At 43.9% G+C, this 22,709-nt stretch overlaps 1 protein-coding gene across 2 annotated transcripts in view; it reads right to left on the bottom strand.

The window, feature by feature from the left end:
• The window catches only part of NLGN4X (neuroligin 4 X-linked), a 390,250-nt gene that overhangs the window by 264,372 nt on the left and 103,169 nt on the right, over positions 1-22,709 (bottom strand). The gene's annotated exons all lie outside the window — the stretch shown is intronic.

Here is a 22,709-nt window from a genome sequence, read left to right on the forward strand (position 1 = left end):
TAACTAAAGACTATTTATTATAAATAAAAACGAATTCCCACATAAAACTCTCCAATCAAGATAATTTTCAGGCAACTGCTAACAATCCTTTTTGTTGACATTTGTTCAGAAAAGATAAAATGAAAGGAAGCAGCCAAAATATTTTTGTAAGAGTACCTTTAACTTGCAACTTCCCTGATGGCTCAGATGGTAAAGAGTCTGCCTGCAATGCACGAGACCTGGATTCGATCCCTCAGTCAGGAAGATCCCCTAGAAAAGGGAATGACAACCCGTCCCAGTATTCTTGCCTGGGACATCTCAGGGACAGAGACGCCTGGTGGGCTACAGTCCATGGGCTCGCAAAATAGTCATGCATGTACCGACACAGATACCCTAAGTGAAACACTAACAAACCAGACTTAATAGCCCTCACAATTTTTTAAAAGTTCACATCAGGATCAACATGGGGCTATTTTCAAAATACATTAATAGGAAAAAACAAATTATTAAACCAGGTGAAGAGAAAAAAATAGAAAGATGTCGTGTAATCAACTGTAGACATGCCAAGACTTTTACTTTATTTTTTTTTTACAATATTCAAAATTCCTATTTATAGTTTAGAAAAAAATTCTATTAATAACTTACTAAAACACTCCAAATTACAGGTAATTTCTTTTATCTGGTAATAGCCATTTGTAAAAAAAAAAAAAAAAAAATACCTCTAGGCAACATCACACTTTAAAAAAATCTATTTATTATGTATTTATTTTTATATTTGGCTGCACTGGATCTTTGCTGCTGTGTGTGGGCTTTCCCTACAAAAAAGAGCAGAGTATGGAGTGGAGTATGGAGTGGAGGCTGCTATCTAGGTCTGATGCTCTGGCTTCTCAATCCAGTGGCTTCTCTTCCTGTGGAGCACACACTTTAGGCTATATGGACTTCGTCAGCTGCAAGCACTTTAATTGGTAAGGCACTCGAAAGAGTAGACAACTCAGAAAGATTGCTCAATATATAATCATAACGTATCAAGAGTCAAGATATCATTTTGTATCAGAAGCAGGAAGTGACACTGGAAAGAAGATAACACGTACCCCCAAAATTAGTTACCTTCAATATCATTTTAACACAGTTAAAATAAGAACTCAGCAAGTGTGGAACTCTGCCAATTTATGCATGGGGGGCTTCAAGAATTTGAAAAAGTATCTGTTTTTCTTTTCTTTTTTTTTTTTAAATCCTTCAACTCAATATAGCTTTCAACAAAGCCAGCAGAATTTTACAGATTTTGACACACTGATTCTCCAGTGTACGCGGAAGAATAAACATCTACAAAGATGTTTTACTTTTACAAAGAGAACAGGTGAAGAAGAAAAACACAGATTATTTGTTCTGTTTGATTTCTAGTTGAGTTTACTGGGCATCTCTGGTGGCTTAGACAGTAAAGAATCTGCCTGCAATGCAGGAGAGCCTAGTTCAATCCCTGGGTCGGGAAGATCCCCTGGAGAAGGGAATGGCAACCCACTCCAGTGTTCCTGCCTGGAGAATCCCATGGACACAGGAGCTGGGTGGGCTACAGTCCACAGGGTTGCAAAGAGTCAGACACGACTTAGGCAACAGAACACACACACACACATCTTTCAATATACCCCTCTGTACGTGCACCATCTTGCCCTATCTAGACGCAAGGTGACACTGCAAATCATTGGCTAAAGAAACACTGTTTACCTTCTATCTTGAAAACATTTGTTAACCATTTGGAGGAAAATAATATCAGATCCCTACCTCACACCATACGTACAAATAAAATCCGCATAGATAAGAACGCAGGGATGAACTCCAGCATTCCGAAAATCCTATGTAAGACGAACATTTCATGACCTTGAAATAGATTAGTATTTCTTCAATATGTCCTTCACAAAAAAGATTTAAGGGAGGAAAAAAAAAAGTGTTGAGGGATTACTGCTAAATGAAAAATATTCATTTTTTTTGCTTCAGACATGGTGGTAAGGATGGCAGGGAATTGGGAGAAGACACGTGAAATGTTTAAAAAAAAATTTTATGGCTGATTTTGTTTTTTAAAGCAAAGCTTGCTGAGTTGTGTGCCTGGCACCCTATGGCTGGAAAGCCAAGACATGGGGTGCCTAAGGGGGATGTAACCTGAAGGATGAAGGAAGCCAGCGGGATCTTCTATTGACACCAGTGTAAATATTCTCAAAATCTACTGTGTCAGCCTGTCATTGTTTTGTATTCTTGTCGTAATTCATTGTTTTCTGTTCGTGTCATAATAAGAAATAAAACTGAGACGCCCCCGAGTAGACTGTACAAGGCAACTTAAAAACACTGCAAGTGAAATGGAAGAAATTAATACGATTAAGATGCTTTTGACGTAACAACACCCTCTGTTTCCACCATGTCACTAAACATTACTCTATAATGGCTTTTTAATGGCTGATATCCCACGCTTATACTGTATCTCTAATTGCATAACAAATTCTAGACTGTGAAAAACAGTTCATCCCTTTTTTTTTTTTTTTTCCTTTTTGCCATCTTAAGCGCTCGGCTATAAAAATGCCTGATACCTGGGTCTTTCTGCACGTGTCCGAATCCTTCCCGAGGATAAAACTCCCATGTCGTGTGATGTATTCCTGGCATTTGCTACCTACTGCTGTGCTTTCTCCTGAGAAGACTAGGACAATTTGCAAACCCTCCAACATTGTGTGGGTGGGCATTTCACCCCACCCTGCAGCTCGGGGAGTTTTAGGAGAATGAAGAGGAATTGATGCTGTAAAGTACAGCAGCTGCAGAGAAAACTGAAGTCCTCCCTTCAAACAGACAGAAAACACGAGTCTAATAAGTAGGTAGAAACAGATCTCAATTTAACGGATGATAAGCCTCAGCTATACTTTGAATGCCCCCATCGTTAGCAACTTTGAAGACTCTTGGAGAGGTAAACAGCCCTGTTGCTAGAGTCTTGCTTGCAGTGGATTTAGAAGGCAAGCAGGTCATCTGATGTAAACAGGGAAGAACAGAGAATTGCAAATCAGAGAAAACCTGCCATTACAGACAGGAGGGAGCTTTGAGGTCAGAGTGGGGGAGAAGGCATTCTGGAATCAAGCTTCGTTGAACCCATGGATTGACGCAGGATTTTGTCTGTCTACATTTACGAGCTACATGGACAAGCAGGCTTCCCTATGTATAATCATCGCTCCAAAACGTTAAATTCACGGATGGCTGAATATTTTCTGGTAAGCTCTTTACCTTGTCCTTATTTTTTTTTTTTTTTTTTTGCAAAACGTCTCTGTTTCCACTGAAAGAGAACAGGTGTCATGGGTAGGAGGTCGCATCTTTGCGCTTAAAAGGAGTTTCACTTGCTTCTCGTCTCAAACAAAGGCGTGCAAAAAGTCAAGAAATCTGTCCATGGGTGCACCTCCTGCCAAAAATGCATTTTAATCTTCCATGCCTGTGTGTTCAGCTGTATCTAACCCTTTATGACTCCACGGTCTATAGCCCACCAGGCTTCTCTGTCCACAGGATTTCCAAGGCAAGAATACTAGAATGGGTTGCCGTTTCCTCCTTCAGTAAAATTTCCAACATTCAATGAAAAGGTCCCCTTGCTCTCTCTCAAAAACAACAACAACAAAACAAACAAAAAAACATAACAAATACATAACGAAGTCATACACGAGCACCCAAGACTGAACTTTTTTTTTTTATACTAAAATTGCTACAAAAACCTATTTGCAGAAGCAACCCAAGTGCCCATCAATGGATGAATGGATATAAAGAGGATGTGATACATATATATGATAGAATATTACTGAGCCATGAAAAAGAATGAAATAATACCAGACCTAGAGATGATCATCCTCAGTGAAGTCAGTCCTATAGAAAAAGACAAATACCGTATGATATCACCTGTATGTGGAATATAAAACATGAAAAAACAATGAAATCTATTTACAGAACAGGAACAGACTCACCAACGTAGAAAACAAAGGCTTACAAAGGGGAAGGAGGGGAGGAATAAATTATGAGTCTGGGATTAACAGATACACACTGCTGCTAAGTCGCTTCAGTCGTGCCCGACTCTGTGCGACCCCATAGACGGCAGCCCACCAGGCTCCCCCGTCCCTGGGATTCTCCAGGCAAGAACACTGCAGTGGGTTGCCATTTCCTTCTCCAATGTATGAAAGTGAAAAGTCAAAGTGAAGTCGGTCAGTCGTGTCCAACTCTTAGCGACCCCATGGACTGCAGCCCACCAGGCTCCTCTGTCCATGGGATTTTCCAGGCAGGAGTACTGGAGTGGGGTGCCATTACTATAGATAAAACAGAAAACCAACAAACACCTATTGCATAGCACAGGGAACTATATTCACTGTCTTGTAACAACCTATCATGGGAAAGAATCTGAAAAAAATTACACAAACGAATCACTTTACTGTATACCTGGAAGTGTACAATAGTGTAAATCTACCATACTTCAATTTTGAAACCTATTTGTCTATCCAATGCATGGCTGTCAGTTTCTGTACCAATTGTGCCCAAAAAAAGGGGGGGTTCTAATTCTTAAAACACTCCTGATAGCACATTTCTTTCTACAAATGTCCATCTCATCACTGGATTTTCCCTCAGTCCCTTTTATCACAGAGTCATTGTATTTTCCCATATGGAAAGCCCACAAGAAACCTTCTGAAGTGGAGAGAAGTCCTCAGTGTGAATTCACTACTGTTGTTAAAAAGGGGCTTCCCTTGTGGCTCAGCTGGTGAGGAATCCCCCTGTAATGTGGGAGACCTGGGTTCAACCCCTAGATCGGGAAGATTCCCTGGAGAAGGAAATAGCTATGCACTCCAATATTCTGGCATGGAGAATTCCATGGACTCTATAGTCCATGGGGTTGCAAAGAGTAAAAAGAGACATACAAGGCCAGGGTGTGTGTGCTAAGTCACTTCAGTTCAGCTTCTCAGTCTGACTCTTTGCGACCCCATGAATCATAGCATGCCAGTCCTCCCTGTCCATCACCAACTCCCAGAGTTCACACAGACTCACGTCCATTGAGCCAGTGATGCCATCCAGCCATCTCATCCTCTGTCATCCCCTTCTCCTCCTGCCCCCAATCCCTCCCAGCATCAAAGTCTTTTCCAATGAGTCAACTCTTCGCATGAGGTGGCCAAAGTACTGGAGTTCCAGCTTCAGCATCATTCCTTCCAAAGAAATCCCAGGGCTGATCTCCTTCAGAATGGAATGGTTGGATCTCCTTGCAGTCCAAGGGACTCTCAAGAGTCTTCTCCAACACCACAGTTCAAAAGCATCAATTCTTCGGCGCTCAGCCTTCTTCACAGTCCAACTCTCACATCCATACATGACCACAGGAAAAACCATAGCCTTGACTAGACAAACCTTTGTTGGCAAAGTAATGTCTCTGCTTTTGAATATGCTATCTAGGTTGGTCATAACTTTCCTTCCAAGGAGTAAGCGTCTTTTAATTTCATGGCTGCAGTCACCATCTGCAGTGATTTTGGAGCCCCCAAAAATAAAGTCTGACACTGTTTCCACTGTTTCCCCATCTATTTCCCGTGAAGTGATGGGACCGGATGCCATGATCTTCATTTTCTGAATGTTGAGCATTAAGCCAACTTTTTCACTCTCCACTCTCACTTTCATCAAGAGGCTTTTTAGTTCCTCTTCACTTTCTGCCATAAGGGTGGTGTCATCTGCATATCTGAGGTTATTGATATTTCTCCCTGCAGTCTTGATTCCAGCTTCTGTTTCTTCCAGTCCAGCGTTTCTCATGAAGTACTCTGCATATAAGTTAAATAAGCAGGGTGACAATATACAGCCTTGACATATTCCTTTTCCTATTTGGAACCAGTCTGTTGTTCCACGTCCAGTTCTAACTGTTGCTTCCTGACCTGCATACAAATTTCTCAAGAGGCAGGTCAGGTGGTCTGGTATTCCCATCTCTTTCAGAAGTTTCCACAGTTTATTGTGATCCATACAGTCAAAGGCTTTGGCATAGTCAATAAAGCAGATATAGACATTTTTCTGGAACTCTCTTGCTTTTTCCATGATCCAGCGGATGCTGGCAATTTGATCTCTGGTTCCTCTGCCTTTTCTAAAACCAGCTTGAACATCTGGAAGTTCATTGTTCACGTATTGTTGAAGCCTGGCTTGGAGAATTTTGAGCATTACTTTACTAGAGTGTGAGATGAGTGCAATTGTGGGGTAGTTTGAGCATTCTTTGGCATTGCCTTTCTTTGGGATTGGAATGAAAACTGACCTTTTCCAGTCCTGTGGCCACTGCTGAGTTTTCCAAATTTGCTGGCATATTGAGTGCAGCACTTTCACAGCATCATCTTTCAGGATTTGAAATAGCTCAAGTGGAATTCAGTCACCTCCACTAGCTTTGTTCGTAGTGATGCTTTCTAGGGCCCACCTGACTTCACATTCCAGGATGTCTGGCTCTAAGTCAGTGATCACACCATCATGATTATCTGGGTCATGAAGATCTTTTTTGTATAGTTCTTCTGTGTATTCTTGCCACCTCTTCTTGATATCTTCTGCTTCTGTTAGGTCCATGCCATTTCTGTCCTTTATCGGGCCCATCTGTGCATGAAAATGTCCCCTTGGTGTCTGTAATATTCTTGAAGAGATCCCTAGTCTTCCCATTCTGTTGTTTTCCTCTATTTCTTTGCATTGATCGCTGAAGAAGGCTTTCTTATCTCTTCTTGCTATTCTTTGGAACTCTGCATTCAGATGCTTATATCTTTCCTTTTCCCGTTTGCTTTTTGCTTCTCTTCTTTTCACAGCTATTTGGAAGGCCTCCCCAGACAGCCATTTTGCTTTTTTGCATTTCTTCTCCATGGGGATGGTCTTGATCCCCGTCTCCTGTACAATGTCACGAACCTCATTCCATAGTTCATCAGGCACTCTACCTATCAGATCTAGGCCCTTAAATCTATTTCTCACTTCCACTGTATAATCATAAGGGATTTGATTTAGGTCATACCTGAATGGTCTAGTGGTTTTCCCTACTTTCTTCAATTTAAGTCTGAATTTGGCAATAAGGAGTTCATGATCTGAGCCACGGTCAGCTCCCGGTCTTGTTTTTGCTGACTGCATAGAGCTTCTTCATCTTTGGCTGCAAAGAATATAATCAATCTGATTTCGGTGTTGACCATCTGGTGATGTCCATGTGTAGAGTCTTCTCTTGTGTTGTTGGAAGAGGGTGTTTGTTATGACCAGTGCATTTTCTTGGCAAAACTCTATTAGTCGTTGCCCTGCTTCATTCCGTATTCCAAGGCCAAATTTGCCTGTTACTCCAGGTGTTTCTTGACTTCCTACTTTTGCATTGCAGACCCCTATAATGAAAAGGACATCTTTTCATTAAGTCACTTCGGTGGTTGGCAACTGTTTGTGACCCCATGGACTGTAGCCTTCCAGGCTCCTTTGTCCATGGGATTCTCCAGGCAAGAATACTGGAGTGGGTTGCCATGCCCTTCTCCTGGGGATATTCCCGACCCAGGGATGGAACGAGAGTCTCTTGCGGCTTCTGCACTAGCTACTGGGTTCCCTAGTCCAGCGCCCCCTGGGGAAGCCCCCACGAAGGCCAGACGCTTACCCAAAGCAGAGATATCTAGGCAACTAAGCTTTATTTTCATGCTTAAGATTTTGTGCTTCAGCGTTTTCCCATTAAACTCTGGCTTCTGGTGGCATTAATTCTGTTTCACGCATCCCACATAAATCACTGCAGCTTCACACTCCTAGCTCTTCCGTAAATCTGGCAACAATGATGTTAATTGTGCGTGAAAAATATATTAAAACTGTAAACCACAGCTATTTTCGAGGAGGATGGGAAAAACGGATCTAAAGTCACAAACCAAACCCTCTTCCCTTTGTGTGTATCTGGCCAGTGGCCATTATATTAAAAGAACAAAATTACAGCCTGGTTTTCATCAATTAGGCCTTATTGTTCATTTCTTGAATCTAATCAGGACCGTATAAAATGTACCACAAATCCCAGGATAATGACCACTGGCTAATTTTGTTAATTGTGATGGTGGAACATTCCCTTTGTAGGGTGTACTCTTTACAGAGTGTTTGCATATGGGGACATTTTTGACCCAGTTGTATATACAAGGGGCAAAGTATTTCTTTCTGGCATTGCGTTCTAGCTATCATCACTGCAGCAAGAAAGGAACTCTGAAATAATTGTCTGTCATTTCATAATTTGTTGTTGTTCAGTCTACCCCACGGACTGCGGGAAGCAAGGCTTGTCTGTCCTTTACCGTCTCCTCAAGATGTTGAACTCAGATTCATGTCCACTGAGTCAGTGATGCGATCAGACTATCTCACTCTCTGCTGCCCCCTTCTCCTCCTGCCCTCAGTCCTTCCCAGCATCAGGGTCTTGTCCGATGAGTCAGCTTCTGCTTTATGCTCCATGCAATAGTAACTAGATCATTTCTTCTACCATGAAGGAAGATTCATCTTTTCTTTCTAAATGTACCTGTGGATATTCCCTTTGAATGTTACTACACTAGTACACCACTTGGACAAGAGTGACTGTTGGGGGCCAGAGTGAGGTACTCTGCCCTGACAAAAGTCATGAGGAAGGAGGCTCGACATACGCAAAGGCGGGATCGAGCCTCAGGAGTCCCCCTGGAACTCCTCGAGCATCTACCCCCATTACCAGAGCCTGCCTACTTTACTACTTTGTGCTCTCACCTACATCTCTGACTTTACGGGGAGCTGTCCCCCACCACCTCTTTCGGAGAAGGAGTTAACCTAGAGCTCCAGTTAATAATAATTCCTGGGTGTGATAAGAGTGTTTTAACCTACAAACTCCTCTGAAGGTTCTCTAGCCTGCCTGACAGGCTTGTCCGGCCACATGTGATTGCTCACAGCCTCCCAACCGTGAGAGGCACAAGATGCTTTAAACCTTCTAAAAACAGGTTCCTTAGAAAAGTTAGAAAACTATTAGTATAAGTATAATGGGCTGATTAGAAATTGTATTGGTGAAGGGTTTTTCATTTGTTGAGCCAATGTTTGTTGCTAAGTCTCCACATCCCCTGCCCTTACACACATTAATGAATATATAGAAGAAATAAGTATTAACCTTTGATATTAATCACATTAGACCTTAGGCTAAGTAAATTCTTTCCTTAACTAAAACCCACTACACCCTCACCCTATAGGAATGTAACTTTATTTGGGTGGCGTCTGTTTTAAGAATAATCACCCCTGGAGAAATAAGTGTCCTGGTTGACTGACTGCTGTCACAAGGAGAGGGTCATAAATTGTCAGCAGGCCCCCTGGCCAGAAGATGATGTAACACCCCTAAGACCTCTGTATACATTTGTATGAAGCACCTGACTTTGATAAAAGTCAGGACTGCTGTCCCCACGTGACTTTTGCATAACATCTCAGTGTATAAAAGTAGACCATGGAAAATAAAGAATTGGGATCACTTTCTCGAAATACTGGTCTCCCCATGTAGCTCTCTCTCTCACTCTGGTTGAGTCTCCATCTGGAGCGCGGACCCCGCCATGCTTACTAATTATGCCTGGGCTTCTAAGATCCGACCGGGGGAGGCCTCAGTGTCTCCTCTCCTTCGGGAGAACGGAAGGACGCCTGCGGCCTACGTAAGTGGTGCAAACTTCTTGTCTTGAAGTTTTATTGGTCTCCCGCGTAAACCAAGCTACTCAGCCTCTTTTCTCCACTGAATTTTCCTACTGAGCTATCCTCATCCTATTACTCTTTATATCTTTGATAAAATATTTAAATAAATAGGTCGCCGACGCCATCCCCACTTCGAATACCCTGGATCAGCCGGGGCAGGACCCCAGCAAGTGACCAAAAAAATGTTCATAACCCAACTTGGGAAGCAGAACCAACCATGTATAACTTCTACCAGCAAACATTTCCATGCCAAAATTAAGCAAAAAGTAACTGAGACAAGTGGGCTTCCCTGGTAGCTCAGACACTAAAGAATCCACCTGTAAATGCAGGAGACTCAGCACAGATCCCTGGGTTGGGAAGATCCCCTGGAGAAGGGAATGGCAACCCACTCCAGTATTTTTGCCTGGAGAATCCCATGGACAGAGGAGCCTGGCAGGGTTACATTCCATGCAGTCGCAAAGAGTTGGACACGACTGAGCGACTGAACAATTGAGACAACATTGTCCTGTTTTCCTTGTATGTGCTATCCTTTCCTCCTCTAAATGCTCCATTTCTTCTTTTTAAAAAAGACTTGATTGAATGTATTACAATATGGCTTCTGTTTTACATTTTGGGTTTTTTGGGGGGGCATGAGGGAGCTTAGTTCTCCGAGCAGGGATTGAACCGGCACCCCCTGCATTAGAAGGTGAAGGCCTATCTGGTGGAGTCCAGAAAAATAAAGTCTAACACTCTTTCCACTGTTTCCCCATCTATTTGCCATAAAGTGATGGGACTGGATGCCATGATCTTCGTTTTCTGAATGTTGAGCTTTAAGCAAATTTTTTCACTCTCTTCTTTCACTTCCATCAAGACGCTCTTTAGTTCCTCTTCACTTTCTGCCATAAGGTGTCATCTGCATATCTGGGGTTTTTGATATTTCTCCCGGCAATCTTGATTCCAGCTTGTGCTTCCTACAGCCCAGAATTTCTCATGATGTACTCTGCATAGAAGTTAAATAAGCAGGGTGACAATATACAGCCTTGATGTACTCCTCTTCCTATTTGGAACCAGTCTGTTGTTCCATGTTCAGTTCTAACTGTTGCTTCCTGACCTGCATACAGATTTCTCAGGAGGCAGGTCAGGTGGTCTGGTATTCCCATCTCTTTCAGAATTTTCCACAGTGTATTGTGATCCACACAGTCAAAGGCTTTGACATAGTCGATAAAGCGGAAATAGATTTTTTTTTTTTTCTGGAACTCGATTGCTTTTTTAATGATCCAGCAGATGTTGGCAGTTCGATCTCCATTTCGTCTGCCTTTTCTAAAACCAGCTTTAACATCTGGAAGTTCATGGTTCATGTATTGCTGAAGTCTGTCTTGGAGAGTTTTGATATATATACAACAACTATATATACATATACATATATATATAACAGCTATTGTGTGTGTGTATATATATATATACACACACACACACTCTGTACACTCAGGGTTTTTGATGTTGTTCCTTGTTCTGCCACGAAGTTACATGAACAATTCTTGCAAACATAACAGACAGGAATGTGCTCCACAAAGAGCTATGTAAAGTCAGGGTCCTATGCCAAGCTGAGACAGTCTCACATTAGTGGTCCAGTCCCCTCTCTGTGGAGAGGACTGCAAATGAAATGGCAGACACACATTTATAATCAAATCTCCCTGCACCAGACATTAATGAGCACGGAGGATGCAGCGATCTCTAGAATGTGAAAGAAACGCTGCCCACTGAAGATTCTGTTGTCATCACTCTGGACTCAACACACCAGCCCTGGGTTCACGCCTAAAGACTGTACTTCAACATCTGACCTGTGTTACTGAATCAGATCAAACCAGGCCATCCTAAAGGAAATCAACCCTGAATATTTATTGCAAGGACTGCTGCTGACGCTGAAAATCCAATCCTTTGGCCACCTGATGTGAAGAGCTGACTCGCTGGAAAAGATCCTGATGCTGGGAAAGATTGAAGGCAGGAGAAGGAGATGACAGACGATGGATGTCTGGATGGCATCACCCACTCAATGGACATGACTTTGAGCAAACTCAGGGAGACAGTGAAGGACAGGAAAGTCTGGTGTGCCACAGTCCATGCGATAGCAAAGAGTTGGTCACAAACTAGCAACTGAACAACAACAAATCGTTTAGAACCTAAAGACGATATTGCTGATTGAGTGTGGATGACAGGTGTTAGAGTGCATGGCAAAATGACGGAATGGGTCGGTCATTTGTTCATGGTATGTCACAGGACATCCAGCTGCTGATGCCTGAGGCAGGTTCTGAACCCAGACCTCAGTTCCCGGGTTCCTTCATGGTCAAGGAGTTCTAACGAGACCCTGTGTGTCAACCGTCAAGAGTGGGTGTGACCCCAATGACCACCATCCACCTGCCACGTTCTTTATCTGCCTACATAGGAAATCTGCTGGTTAGACTCCCTTGCTCATGTGCTAGTCACAGAAGGGCGCTGACTAGCTGTGAAGAGCTACAGGAAGCTGTGGTCCAAAAGGAAGACGCATTGCAAGCCGACTGGCTCTGCTGTCTGCCCTCCACTCTGGTTACAGCTAACTAGTCCCTGTACCTGAAGTATTATTCATAAGCAAGTCCTTAAAGACAATAAATGAAAGCATCCTACCCAGTATTTCATTCCATGAAGAGGTCATCAATTACCTCTCACCTGATTTATCTTTTATTTCCCCTATCGTAAGTGGAAATTCTTAAGCATAAGTTTTGAGGAGCGTTTTTAAAAATTCCTTTGTAAAAACAAGGCCGAGGGACTGATTCAAAAATGATGGACATTTTTCATCCTTTTCACACATACTGCTATGTTGCCTTTCCAAAAAGCATGCTTTTCCGTTTACCGATTTACAAAAATGCCTACCAAGAAAAGCCATGCACACACCATAAAAACCCCAGAAGAGAACATAAGCAAAATATTCTCCAACATAAATTGTAGCCATGTTTTCTTACCTGTTTCCCAAGGCAAAAGAAGTAAAAGCAAAAGCAAGTAAATGGGACCTAATCAAACTTAAAAGCTTTTGCACAGCAACAGAAATCATCAACCAAACAGAAAAACAACCTACGGAATAGGAGAAAATATTTGCAAATAATGCAATCAACAAAGGGTTAATATCTAAACTGTACAAATGGGTCAAAAAGTCTATTAAAAAAAAAGTTTGTTTTCAAATGGGCAGAAGACCTAAGCAGACATTTTAAAGATGACATACAGGTGGCCAACAGGCACATGAAAAGATACTCAACATTGTTAATTCCGCACAGGATCTTCCCAACCCAAGGCCTGAACCCAGATCTCCTGCATTGCAGGAAGACTCTTTACCATCTGAGCCATCAGGGGAGCGCTAATCTATATTAGAGAGATGAAAATCAAAAAGGACAATGAGGTATAACCTCACCCCAGTCAGAATGGCCCTCATCAAGAAGTCTACAAATAAGAAATGCTGGAGCGGGTGTAGAGAAAAGGGAACTCCCTCCAACACCGTGAATGAGAATGTAAATTTGGTGCAGCTACTATTGGGCCTCTCTGGTAGCTCAGCTGGTAAAGAATCTGCCTTCAATGTGCAAGACCCCAGTTCAATTCCCGGATCAGGAAGATCCCCTGGAGAAGGGATAGGCTACCCACACCAGTATTCTTGAGCTCCCTTGTGGCTCAGCTGGTAAAGAATCTGCCTGCAATGCGGGAAACCTGCGTTTGATCCCTGGACTGGGAAGATCCCCTGGAGAAGGGAAAGGCTACCCATGCCAGTATTCTGGCCTGGAGAATTCCATGGACTGTATAGTCCATGGGGTCGCAAAGAGTCGGACACGACTGAGCGACTTTCACTTTCACTGTGGAGAACTGAAAAAGTAAAAAGAGAATTACCATATGATGCAGGAATCCCACTCCTGGGTATATATCCAAAAAAGGGAAAAGTTTAATTCATGCACCCCAATGCTCATAGCAGTACTTTTTACAGCAGCCATGGAAGCAAATGAAGATGTGATTGCTTTTAAAAGATGTACTGTGCATATATAAAGATACACACACAGATACATATACCACAATAGAATATTACTCGGCCATGAAGAAGGAAATAGCACCCCTGGCAGAAATACAGATGGGGCTACAGATACTCATACTAAGTGAAGTTAAGTCAGAGAAAGACACATGTTACATCACATCACCTCTGGGATCTATTTTAAAAATTGTAGAAATGAAGTTATTTACAAAAGAGAAACAGGCTCATGGACATAGACAACAAACTTATGGTTCCCAAAGGGGAAAGGAGCGAGCAATACTCTCTGACTATCATGATGCCTATCATCGCAGTCATCTTCAGCACAACCACCTGAAAAAATTATCATCAGAAAAATTATCATCTTCAATACCATCGTCACCACCATCATCACCATCTTCACTGCGATTACCAACATCATCATCAATATTATCGATGTCATCATCACCACCACCACCGTGATCATGACCGTCACCACCGCCAGCAACTCCATCATCAGTATCAACCTCCTCATCACCAACATCATCATCTTCATGACCATCATCACCACCAGCAACACCGTCGTCATCTTCCTTGTTACCATAGCACCACCATCAGGATCGTCAACACCACCATCATCACCACCATCTTCATGACCATCACCACCATCAGCAGTGCTATCATCAGGATCATGAACCTCATCACCTATATCACCATCTTCATGACCATCACCACCACCAGCAACACCATCGTCATCTTGCTTGTTGACACCAGCACCATCATCAGGATCATTATTACCACCATCAGCAACACCATTATCGTCTTCACTCTTGTTATCACCATACGATCATCACTATCATCATGACAATCATGACCATCAACACGACCAGCAAACCATCACCATCCTTGTTACCACAAAACCATCATGAGTATCATCAAATTCATCATCACTACAATCACCACCATCATAGTTCCCCTCCTCACCACTAATCACCATAGTATTCTTCATTTACATCAACAGCTTCACCAAAATCACCTACTAGTACTATATTTAATCATCCATGGGCTGGTTGTGGATTTTATTACTAGCATGTGAGAGTTGTGTTTAAAATGACTTAAATTCAAAGCTCTATTCTAACAATCCCTTGTGGCATATCCATTCATCAAACTGCCTACAGATATAATACACAACTTGACCTTCTTAAAGGTCTCTCCAAAAAGTTACTGTATATAGACCCTGGTTTCTTTAATGATTCATTTTTTTTCCCTATTTTTTCCCTATTGGCAGAAAGGAATACTTGTTTATCTTTGGTTTAGGAACATAGCAAGTCCAGGTGACTGCATAAAGAAAGTGTGGTACATATGTACAATGGACGGTTACTTGGCCATAAAAAAAGAATTTGAGTCAGTTCTAGTGAGGTACATGGGCCTAGAGCCTGTCGTACAGAATGAAAATGTCAGAAAGAGAAAAAACTAATGCATATTAAGACTCTTGCCTGGAAAAATCCCATGGATGGAGGAGCCTAGTAGGCTGCAGTCCAAGGAGTCGCTAACAGTCAGACATGACTGAGCAACTTCACTTTCAGTTTTCACTTTCATGCACTGGAGAAGGAAATGGGAACCCACTCCAGTGTTCTTGCCTGGAGAATCACAGGGACGAAGGAGCCTGGTGGGCTGCCGTCGATGGGGTCGCACAGAGTCGGCCACGACTGAAGCGACTTAGCAACAGCAGCAGCAGCATATATAGAGAGAGAATCTAGAAAAATGATATTGATGAACTATTTGCAGGGAGGGAATGGAGATGCAAATATAGAGAATGGACTTGGGAACACAGAGGGGGAGGGAGAGAGTAGAGGGAATGGAGAAAGCAGCATCAACATATATACGCTATCAACTGTAGGATGGACAGCCGGTGAGAAGTTGCCGTGTAGCAGAGGGAGCCCAGGCTGGTGCTCCGTGATGACCTGGAGGGGTGGGATGGGGGCAAAGGAAGGCTCAGGAGTGAGTGCACGTATGTATAATTACAACGGACTTGCACTATTGTACGAAGAAAACCAACATAATATCTCAAAAGAAAAAAAATTTTTTTTTATTTTAAAAATCATTTCTGAAAAAACAAAACAAGCCAGGCTGAATTTTGTGAGGTCCTGTTTGTGCCGACTCTTCATATATTTAGTCCCGTCATGAAAGATGGTGTTCATATAGCCATCAGCTCTGTTCAGTTGAGTTGCTCAGTCGTGTCCGACTCTTTGCAACCCCATGGACTGCAGGCCTCCCTGTCCATCACCAACTCCTGGAGTTTTTACAGACAAATACATCTTGTTTATGACTTTTACAGAAAAGATCTTTGCCAGCAAATACAGCTTCTTGGGGCCCAGGCGTGCTAAGTTGTCACTTCAATTGTGTCTGACTCTTTGTGACCCCATGGACTGTAGCCCACCAGACTCCTCTGTCCAAGGGATTTCCCAGGCAAGAAGACTGGAGTGGGTGGCCCTTTCCATCTCCAGGGGAATCTTCCTGACCCAGGGATTGCACCAGCATCTCCTGCTTTGGCAGGCAGATTCTTTACCACTGAGCCACCAGGGCCCACCCTCCCTAAATGAGTCAGCCAGTGGGGACACAGATAGGGTCACACGCATATTGAAAAACAGCCAGTTAGTTTGGGAGCAAGTGTTCCAGAACATGAACCTCTGGATTCTGTCCTTCATTTCTGTGTGCTTATGAGAAGATGCCCAAATGCCTTCACGAACTCATTCCTTCACATGGAGGGTACGCAAACCCTTTGTTTTCTATGAAGGACAGTATTTTACATTCTTAAACCACATGGCCTCTGCTGCATCTATTCAACCCTGCCACTGCAGTGCGAGCATAGCCACAGAAAACAGGCCAATTTGTGGGCATGGCCGTGTTCCATTCACTTTTATTTTTTTTCAATGGCAGGAAGGATCCAGCCTCCGCGTTACACTGCCCACTCCTGCTTCACATCTCCGCAAAGCAGCAGGGGCACTCTTTCAGTTCAATACCATGTTGGGCTTCTCAATTTTTCCTAAAAGCACGTCTGTCAATACTCTCTTTAGCTCAGTTGATGCCGGGAACACACTGACCTGCAATTCACTGACCACAGCGGCCGCACTTCAGTTCCTCAGCTGAGCAAACACTTCCAATTCACTCGCTCCATCTCTTTAAACGATGACGCTCCTCTAAGAGAATCGATCTGAACGTCGGCTTCCGGGCTCCATCGTTGAAGCTGTGATTCATGCTCTCAAAAGTACCCCTCCCCACAGCAACAGGGTCAACTGCATGTCCTTCAAGTTCCTCCCGAGTGGATTCTGACCCTGCGTCGAGAGTCAGTGTCTCTCTGAATATCTGTGTATCTCTCTGACTTGTGACACTGCCGTGTTCATTAAACTAAACGATTATTCCAGGCAGCTGTCTGGTTTCTCCTGTGTGGTAACAAGGACAGGGGTAGCGACCACATTCAGCCAAGTGGACTGATAATTAGAAGCTGACCAGTAAGTGTTCTTGAGAGTCCCTTGGACAGCAAGGAGACCAAACAAGTCAATTCTAAAGGATGTCAATCCTGAATACTCACTGGAAGGACTGATGCTGAAGCTGAAACTCCAATACTTTGGCCACCTGATGCAAAGAGCTGACTCAGTGGAAAAGCCCCTGATCCAGACTCACTTGAAAAGACCCTGATCCCGGGAAAGATGGAGGGCAGAAGGAGAAGGGAACGGCAGAGGATGAGATGGTTGGATGGCATCACCGACTCAATGGACGTTGAGAGGAAGCAAACTCCGGAAGATGGTGAAAGACAGGGAAGCCTGTCCTTGGGGTCACAAAGAGTTAGACATGACTGAGCAACTGAGCAACAACAATAAATAAGTATTCATGAGGTCAGTGAAGACAGGTGAATAACTGTGTTTTTGCTTGTGTCAGGGCTCACAGAGTAGGAAAGGTTAACAACCAAGCCAAAGAAAGTCAGTGAAGCAAGGTTACCAGTGGCACCCCCTGGATTTACAGAGCTGCATGGTCAAAGGAAAACCAGGTATGACCACCATCCTGAGAACCCACCCACAAAAAGCCCAGGGATGGCACAGTGGATAAGAATCTGCCTGTCAATGCAGGGGACGTGGGTTCAATCCCTGGTCCGGGAAGATTCCACACGCCTCAGAGCAACTAAGCCCGTGATTCACATCTACTGAGACCCCGAGCCTCAACAATTGAAGCCCATATGTGTAGAACCCATTCTCCACAGCAAGAGAGGTCATTGCAGTGAGAAGCCCACCCCCCACAACTAGAGAGGAGCCCCCACTCATTGCAACTAGAATAAAACCCTCGGCCAGCAATGAAGACCAAGCACAACCAAAATTTAAAAAAGAGCCCAGTAAGCAGAAAGCAGCAACTGAGCCTGACCTTCTGTGCTTCTTGCAGAGTCCACTAAATAGAGAAAATGAAGAAGGGAACTTATCAGTTTCCCAAGAGTATGCTGAAAGGTCATTCAAACACAATTTCGTTTCTTGGGGGATGGGAAGACAAGACATTATTCTCTGGTAAGCAGAGGGGAAGAAGACTGTGAGGGTCTCAGGAGGGTTTCCCAAAGAGAGAGAGATGGTTTTAGGAAGCGTGAAGGTGGAGGACAGTTGTTCTAGCTTCTTCTGACCTCAGCAGGAGGTGCAGATAGAAAATATGCAGTCCAGGTTGTATTAAGATTCCTAGCACAGCTGATATTTAAAATGGATAACCAACAAGTACGTGCTGTCCAGCACAGAGAACTCTGGTCAATACTCTGTAATAACCTTATGGTCACCAGGGGGAAGGATGGGGGAAGGGAGAGTTAGGAAGTTTGAAAGGATGGACACGTACACACTGCTGTATTTAACATGAAGAACCCACAAGGACCTGCTGTCCAGCACGGGGACCTCTGCTCAATCCTCTGTAATAACCTTATGGTCACCAGGGGGAAGGATGGGATGAAGGGATAGTTAGGGAGTTTGGGATGGACATGGACACACTGCTGTATTTAACATGGAGATCCAACAAGGACCTGCTGGACAGCACAGGGACCTCTGCTCAATGTCATGTGGCAGCCTGGATGGGAGAGGAGTTTGGGGGAGAATGGATACACATATACATACAGTTGAGTCCCTTTACTGTCCACCTGAAACCATCATTAATTGGCTATACCTCAACGCAAAATGCTTTGGGTGTTAAACAAAAAAAGAAAAAGATTACTAGCACAATTGGAACAGATGACCACCAACTAAAACTGAAGTCAGTCGTGTCCAACTCTTTGCAACCCCGTGGACTGTAGCCTACCAGGTTCCTCCGTCCATGGGATTTTCCAGGTAAGAATACTGGAGGGGGGTTGCCATGTCCTTCTCCAGGAGATCTTCCCGACCCAGGGATGGAACCCAGGTCTCCCGCATTGTAGGCAGACACTTTACCATCTGAGCCCCCAGGGAAGTCTGACCAACGAGGTGGCTTTAAGCGACGAGAATGTGACGGTCACACGGTTCTGCAGGACAGACGTGCAGTAGTCAGGGGGTCACAGGCTGGGTTCCTTCCTTGGGTTGTGAGGGAAGCTCTGTTCCATGTCCCTCTCTCAGCTCAGAGCTGTTGGTGTTGGCCCTTGGTGGGTTTTGGCTTGGAGATGCACCCCTTCCATCTCTGAGTCTCTGCCTCCATCGTCATAGCTGTTTTCCCTCTGAATCTCTGTGGGCTCCATTCCGATCTCATCCCCTCCCTGAAATCCACTTCCATTGACCTCTTCTCTCTTCCTCCTATTTCTCCTCTGTATTCCTCCTTCTCCTTTTTTCTCCTCCTTCTCCCAATGTAAGGGCTCAATCCCTGTTTATTAAATTCACGATCTTCTCATACGAAAGGTATGAACACTTCTGCTAAGATTTGTTTTTTTTTTTTTTTTAAGATCCACTCTCCAGATTGAAGAACCTTTTGCTCAAGACAAAACAAAGACCAAGCGTTGCTGGTGATGTGTTTGACTATCTTCCCTCCTATATTCAGTTCAGTCGCTCAGTCGTGTACAACTCTTTGCGACCCCATGAATCGCAGCACGCCAGGCCTCCCTGTCCATCACCAACTCCCAGAGTTCACCCAAACTCATGTCCACTGAGTCGGTGATGCCATCCAGCCATCTCATCCTCTGTCGTCCCCTTCTCCTCCTGCGCCAATCCCTCCCAGCACCAGTCTTTTCCAATGAGTTAACTCTTCGCATGAGGTGGCCAAAGTATTGGAGTTTCAGCCTCAGCATCAGTCCTTCCAAAGAACACCCAGGACTCCTATATTAGTTCCTTCTGAAATGCTGATGCAAACACTTCACTAGGACTCCATGGACAAAGCTCACACAGAAGGGACAGCTTCCCACAAGCTAGTTTTCTTTCTTTTTATACAGTCGTAGAAAGGAAGGAAGTGAGATTTACAGGGTTCTTACGTTTTATTTCTCCCATTCCCAACTCCCTACCACGTAACCATCAGTCTGCTCTCGGTATGAGCTTGACTGTCTTTTTTTTTTTTTTTTTCTGGTTTTGCTTTTCAGATTTGACGCATAACTGAAAAAAACCCAGTATTTGTCTTTGTCGGACTTCCTTTACTAAACATATCGCCACTGAGGTCCGTCCATATTGTTGCCAATGGCAGGATTTCCTTCTTTCAATCGTGGCGTAATATCCCACTGAATGTATCGATCACATCTTGTTTGTCCTTTCTCCCACTGATGGACACTGATTTCCTCCATTGACGGACTGTCCATATCTTGGCTATTGTAACCGATGCTGCAATGAATACAGGGGTGCATACATCTTCCCAAGGTAGTATCTTTTGCTTTCTTTGGATAAATACTCAGAAGCAGGTCTGATGAATCTTACGGCTGCTCTCTTTTTTTCTTTTTTTGAGGAACCTCCATACTGTTTTCCATAGTGGCTGTACCGATTTACATTCCTATCGACAGCAAACAGGCGTTCACTTTTGTCCACATCCTTGCCAACGCTGTCTTTTCAATATCAAGTGTTCTAACAGGTGTGAAAGTACATCTCCCAGTGTTGACTTGCATTTCCCTGATAATTAAAGATGTCGAGCATCTTTTCAAGTACCCACTGACCTTGTGTTATGGCTTCTTCAGAAAACACCTATTCTGATTTTCTGCCCATTTTCATCGTAAATAGAAATTTCTGAATGAATACACTAACTCTTCTTATAAAGACACCAGTTATAACAGATTTAGGGGCCCTACTAGTACAGTTGGAGAAGGCAATGGCACCCCACTCCAGTACTCTTGCCTGGAAAATCCATGGACGGAGGAGCCTGGTGGACTGCAGTCCATGGGGTCGGTAAGAGTCGGGCACGACTGAGTGACTTCACTTTCACTTTTCACTTTCATGCATTGGAGAAGGAAATGGCAACCCACTCCAGTGTTCTTGCCTGGAGAATCCCAGGGGCGGAGAAGTCTGGTGGGCTGCCGTCTATGGGTTCGCACAGAGTCGGACACGACTGAAGCAACTTAGCAGCAGCAGCAGCAGCTAATACACTATGACCTCATTTTTACCTTGATGACATTTGTGAAAGCCCTATTTCAAGATAAGGTGTCATTCATATGTATTGGGGGGCTGCTAAAACTTCAACATATCTTTGCAGAGTTTGGGGAGGGGGAGGACACAATTCAACGTCTACTCAGGTAAACTCAAAACATGTGACAAGAAAAAAGTCTGAAGAAGGCATAGCCAAGGCATGGTCTCAAAGTTTTTAAAAGATTCCAACTGACATTCTGTGTGTGCTAAGTCGCTTCAGTCACGTCTGACTCTTTGCGACCCCGTGGACTGTAGCCCGCCAGGCTCCTGTGTCCATGGGATTCTCCAGGCAGTTACTGGAGTGGATTGCCATTTCCTTCTCCAGGGGATCTTCCCAACCCAGGGCTAGAACCCACATCTATTATGAATCCTGCCTTAGCAGGCAGGTTCTTTACCACTGCACCACCAGGGAATCCCAATAAGCATTTATATACTCCCAGACTATATTCCCCCCGCCACATCTCATGTGCCCCTAGACACCTCACGCTACCTCCTCATAGCTCATTTACTTTCAACCATGACCATAGTAATTGTAATAATAAGGGGCCTCCCCTGGGGTCTCAGTGATGAGGAGAGTCATCCCACCAATGCAGGAGACCAGAGTCCAATCCCTGGTCTGCAAAGATTCCACATGCCACAGAGTAACTAAACCCATACACCACAAGTACTGAGTCCGTGCTCCACAACAGGAGAAACCTCGGCAAGAAAGAGCCCGAGCAGAGCAACTAGCGAAAACCTGTGTGCAGCCCTAAATAAATAACATAAATAATAAAAAAAAAAGTAACAACAATAATGGGCTTCTCGGCACTAGTAATAAAAACCTGCTTGCCAATGCAGGAGACATAAGAGACCCAGGTTCGAACCCTGAGTCGGGAAGATCCCCTGGTAAGGACATGGCAACCCACGCCAGTACTCTTGCCTGGAAAATCCCAAGGACAGAGGAACCCCGCGGGCTACAGTCTATGGGGTCGCACAGAGTTGGACACGACTGAGTGGCTAACACACACACAATAATAATAATAATTGCACAACCTTAATTTTTAAAAAAAAGGCTAGAGGAAGAGCATTTTCTCCTAAGTCTAGAGAAAGCCCTCTGAGATGTTAAGCTCAACTCTTTTTCCTACCTGTGAACTTTAATTAATTCCTGGGAAATGATTCCATCTCCATGAAATCAAATTATAGACGACTGCATTTAAAGCCGGGCAACCCACTGCTATCCCCGAAATGCAAGCACGTTAGGGTGCTGGCCGTTCCGTCACAATTTTCTGCTTCCTTCCCCTGGAACACCTCTGGGGTTTGCTATTTTGGGGAAACACGCAGCTTCAGAAGACTGAAGCTGGTTATTGTCGTGCAGAGGGTTTCCTGTGGGGAAATCGAAGTCTCAGCTGCAAAATGCTTCCTCCCTGGTGCACGTGATCTGCTTGTCGCAAGAAGCAGAGGAAATCTATTTTCTTTCTCATTCTGTAATTCATATTGGA

Source organism: Bos grunniens, chromosome X (genome assembly GCF_055505025.1).
Source record: "Bos grunniens cultivar Pamir isolate PY7600 chromosome X, Bosgru_T2T1.0, whole genome shotgun sequence".
Classification (NCBI taxonomy): Eukaryota; Metazoa; Chordata; class Mammalia; order Artiodactyla; family Bovidae; genus Bos; species Bos grunniens.